This window comes from Ixodes scapularis, unplaced genomic scaffold (genome assembly GCF_016920785.2).
Source record: "Ixodes scapularis isolate PalLabHiFi unplaced genomic scaffold, ASM1692078v2 PGA_scaffold1__304_contigs__length_218370807, whole genome shotgun sequence".
NCBI classification, from domain to species: Eukaryota; Metazoa; Arthropoda; class Arachnida; order Ixodida; family Ixodidae; genus Ixodes; species Ixodes scapularis.
In genome coordinates this window covers 109,785,616-109,790,987 of record NW_024609846.1, presented here as the reverse complement: position 1 = coordinate 109,790,987, position 5,372 = coordinate 109,785,616, and positions in this window count along the sequence as shown.

Here is a 5,372-nt window from a genome sequence, read left to right as displayed (position 1 = left end):
CTAAATTTAGTGGGAAACTTAACCCGCAAAATTTAATGGGGAAATTTTCCCGCTAAATTCAGGGAAATGTCCCGCTAAATGGGAGGGAGCAGAAGAGGAGGAGGGGAGGGGGAGGAGGGGCATACCCTCCCATCCTCCTCTTCAAGAGCTGTGCTCTAATTTCACGTTACAGAGAATTGTAAACGTCTCATATTTCATCTCATGCTTATTCAACTTTTGTATTGCAGGTGCACTTGCAGCACAAATCTGGGTTGTGCTGATCCTCTACGCACAAGTTAGGAACTCCTGAGTGGCAAGAGTGGGAGTTTGGTCTGACAGCTCAAGGGACACCATTGTTCAGTATTGAATTTTTAATTATCTTCTTTTGAGCACAGTTAAACTTTGTTGCTTGCAGGTCTTCTAAAAATAAATACCTACAACCAAATTTACCACGTCACAACATTTTGCCTCTGCTCTTAGTGCTCCTGGTGAGCCTCGGATAAGAGCTTACTGGTGTGCAAACATCAAGCTTGTTTGAAACCACTCACTGATGTACACTCGCTGACATCCAGCATTCCAATGAAACGCTGGATGTCCACAGGTCTTTCTTGAACAATGCAAGCGGGAAAGGAACCATACAATCGTATCGTATTGGGGAACATTCTAGAGAGTGTTTTTTTCTATGTTTTACAGATTTGTTTTAAAAAAGCCGTAAAAGCTACATTTATGCGGTCTGTGCACGTGAGTTATATGGCCAGGGCGGCATAGTATAAAAGGCTAATTTGTAATGATCAGTCAGCTTATTACAGAAATGTGCCAGTCTTCTTTCAGAAAACTAGATGGAGGTTTATTCTAGCATAGTTTTATCTCGCGAATCTGAATATCCCGTTCGTTTTCCGCAAAGGTATAACTAAACGTGAGAAAACAAAAAAACATCCTACCAATAGTGACATCGTAAGAAGACCTTTCGGCCGCCAATCGCGTCGCTTAAGGGCCGCTCGTCCAATCTCAAGTTTTGTAGGTGTGTTCTCCCGCATTGGCACCAGTCGTGACACATTTTTCTGCCCTTTTAAAAAATAGCACGTGCGTGCATAGCTTTGATAGGTGCTGAAGATGCATGAGCAAAGATTTCGAAAGCCACTTTTGTGACGTCGCTCTCCAGGGAAGTGCTTTCACAGCGCTTTAAAAATGACTCTATGCAGCCTCGATTCATAAAATTACCAAATAATTTTGATATTTGAGATTCTGGAGGTCATATGAAGAAGATTTAAAAGTGTTTTCTCAAATACAAAACCGCTTCAGCCTCTCTCTAAGTATAGTATGTTCCTGAAATTTTTAATCAGTGAAAATAGACCCATGGTTCCAATTAGAAACTTGCTAAGCATCATCAAAACACACTAAATCAACTTTCTTTGTGAAGATATATAACAAGAGCAGCATTTTATGGCGTTCTAAAAAAATGGTCAATTTGGACGCGTTTCCAGACTTTGGTTTCTTACCAGAGCGCATCTTTGCACCTGCGGTCCTGCTGCCCGGTGGCCGCAGTGCGAAGCCGCCCCCTCGCCTCCCTCGTAGGATGGAGGGAAGCAAGGCGCACGTGCGTTGCGTGTCTAAGGGGGAACAGGACCTTGGGCGCAGAGATGAGCTCTGATAAGAAACTGAAACCTAGAAACTCGTCCAAATAAAGCGTTTTTACGGAACGCGTAAAAGGCTACCCCTGCATTATATCCTTCTAAAAAGAGTTGATTTTGCGGTTTTCAATGACTCAGCAAGTTTCTAATTGAAACCATATTTTCATTTTCACTAAATAAAAAGTTAATTAACAATTGTAAACATAGAAATTAACAATTAACAAATTGTATTTCATTATCTGACTGATTGTTACGATTAGGCCCCTATACTACGTACGCCTGGCCGTATAACTCGCCTGCACAAACCGCATTAATTTAGCTTTCACGACCTTTCTTAACATATATGTAAAGCTTAAAACTAAACCGCCCTGTACAACAGTTAAAAGGCGAAACCAGCATGTTGGAGCCATATGGCTCCAAAATGCTGGCGATACCACCGTGCTGGTATCGCCTTTTCGCTGGTATAGGTTGTCCCATATTACGTTATGCATGTATGGTTCCACATGGATCCGCCATATTCCACTACGCTGGTATAGGATGTCCCATAATACGACACGCTTGTATGGTTCTGCCTACCTGTATCATTCCGCCTTAATCCACTATACTCCATCCGCCGATACGCTTGTATAGAATGTCCCATATTACGGTTACGCTTGTATGAGCCTTTTCCGTCATCTTTCCATCATCGAAATTTTCCAACAGGGTTGGCTATCTTCGACGGAATCTAAAACTAGCACCATCATCAGTGTAACAACTAGGCTCCACTACACTTGTAAGATCGCAACTTGAATACGTGTCATCCATCTGGTCCCCTTCGCAACATTCATTTATAACAAACATAGAGGCACTTCGAAATCACGCAAATAGATTCGTTTTCTTTTTTTGGATTACTCACGAGACACCAGAATGACTCCTTTACGAATGAAAGCTAGCCTTGATCTGCTCTCATCTACAAGAAAATTATAACGCCTTTCTCTTTTTCGCAAGATTTACTATCATAACCATGACATCAGAACTTCACTATTATTTCCAGCCACTCGCACAATTCCTCGCATTCATAGCGTCTCTAAACTTCGTCCAATTTTCGCCTCGTCAGTTTCGTTTCTTAACCCCCCCCCCCCTTGCCATTAACAATAACAGACTGGAATAGCCTGCCTAACAGCATCTTGACCCCCCCCCCCCCCCCCCAGGCGGATCGTAACACATTCATATTCCAACTGACCATTCATCTGCAGTTGCACTAATAGCAAAGTCATTTCGTCTTTATAGAAATGTTTTATTTGTGTATTTTTCTGTTTAATCAGATGCTTTTTCTCAAGGTGTTTTGAGTGTTCATTTTTTCCCCTGTTTTTGTTGCTTTAGCAATGTTGTCCAGCATGTAACCCCCTTTTTCTTTGTTCTTTTATATAATTTTTTTTCAGCGAGTATTCCCCCGTTGTGTAATGCCCGTAAGGGCCTTCAAGGTTTAATAAATGATGATGATGATGATGATGATGATTGTCATAATCGATCGCGATTGAGCTAGTGCACCGACGACGACGACGAGCACGACGTGCGTGCACGAGCAGACAATGCGTGAAGAAACTTTCGAGCAGCAGCAGGACAAGCGGTCGCTCAGGGCCGTCATCGAATAAAACCCAGTTATTATTCGGTGGTGTAGCTGTTGTCGGCACGAACATAACACTGGCGACGAGGGACTACGAGCGAACGAAGCCTGGCACAGCCACCGCAAGCCATGCCGACGCAAGGAACCATTGAAGCCTTCACAGGCAAGTCCTGGTCGTCATGGATCGAGCGCTTAGGTTTCTACTTCGTGGCAAATTCAATCACGACGTAGAAAAGAAGAGAGAACTGCTGCTTACGCTTTGTGACCCGGAGACTTACGACATCGTCGGAGCTTTGGTAGCTCCTAGAACACCTGCCACTGTCAGCTGCGAGGAACTTGTGTCCATCCTTGGAGCATATTTTGACCCTCAGGCCTCGGAGCTCTACAGCCGGTTCAAGCTCCAGCGCAGGAACCAGCTCGCCGACGAGTCGATAAATGACTAAGTCGCGGCCCTGAAGCAATTGGCAGTAGATTGGAACTTCAGTCTACCGACTACCTCAACAACAGCTGTTGCAACGACGTCATCGCAGCATCCACCGGCAGCTTCGACCTACGCTACCGAGGCTACTACTGGGACACCAGCAACGCCACGGCAGGACACCAGACTGGCCTTGGACACCATGCTGCGCGACAGATTTGTCTGCGGCATACGCGACGAGCTACTGGAGCAACGCCTGTTCGCAGAACAAGATCTGACATTTTCTGCAGCTTTGGACATTGCAGTCAGAGCTGAGAGCGCGTCTAAGCAACATAAAGAAATCAAAAGCAAAGTTGAGCCCCAAGTCAACAAAACTGAAAAGAAAAACAAGGATTCCTCGACACAGCAGGTACGCCGTTGCTACCGCTGTACACGACAACATGATCCGCAGGAGTGCCGTTTCAAAAATACGGACTGCAGGTACTGCAACAAGCGCAGACATATTGAAAATGCTTGCATCGCTAAGAAAAAGCAACAAGGAAGCAAGACACGCAAGAAAGCCAACCACATGATGGCAGCGACAGAAGAAACGAGCGGGGCAGCAACCAGCCCTGGATGCTCATTTTATGAGCTTAACAAGCTGGCGACGATTGCAGACGTCCCCAAGTTCCAGGTTACACTTCGAATTGATGGCAAGTCGCTCGTATTCGAAGTGGATTTGGGTGCTGCCTGCTCATTGATCAGCGAGGAAACCTTCCGCAACACATGGCCCCGGACTCCGCCGAAGCTTACGCACGACGACACAGAATTGCACACTTGGAGCGGAGGAGGACTAAAGCTCCTTGGACGTTTCCAGGCTGCCGTCAGGTTCAAGTCTAAGGACTTTGTGCTACAGCTTCTGGTAATCAAGGGATCCGGCTGCAACCTCTTGGGGCGCGATTGGTTCCAAGCTCTCCACATCAGAGTACGGGGAATAAACCAATTGCAACAGCGGAACACGCCAGCCATGCTGATGTTTGGACGTCAATTGTTAACTGCAATCACTCGGCTGAGTCGTATCCAAACCGACCAAGGGAGGAAAACCGAAGAAAATACTAAGAATACTTGTTCCCCCAGGAACATTTCTATCGGCCGAAACGTATTTGTGAAAGATTTCACCCAGCCGGGGCACTGGATGCCGGGAACTGTCACAAAGAGGATAGGATCTCGATCCCGGCTAGTCGCTACGAAGCGAGGGCTGTTCGGCGCCATGAGGACCCCATCAGCAACCAAGCTAACCAACAATCAAACCAGCCGCTTGCGGAAGCGTGTCTGGAGGACACGAGTAGAAAACCAGCTCGAGGCCCAGCGCCCCAGTGAACTATTCCAATCAATGGTGAACCACCAAAAGAAAACGTCGAGCACAATACGCCAGTACCAGTCTCTAGCACACAACCCGACGAAGCATCATCCAGACCGGTGCGACTTAGAAGGCTGCCTGAACGATATGGTGACTGTCTCTAAAGGGGGGGGGGGGGGGGAAGTGTCATAATCGATAGCGATTGAACTAGTGCACCGACGACGACGACGAGCACCACGTGCGTGCACGAGCAGAGGGCGCGTGAAGGAACTTTCGAGCAGCAGAAGGACAAGCGGTCGCTGATGGAAGTCACAGAATAAAACGCAGTTATTATTCGGTGGTGTAGCTGTTTTCGGCACGAACACAACAATGATGAAATATACGGGATCACTTAGCACC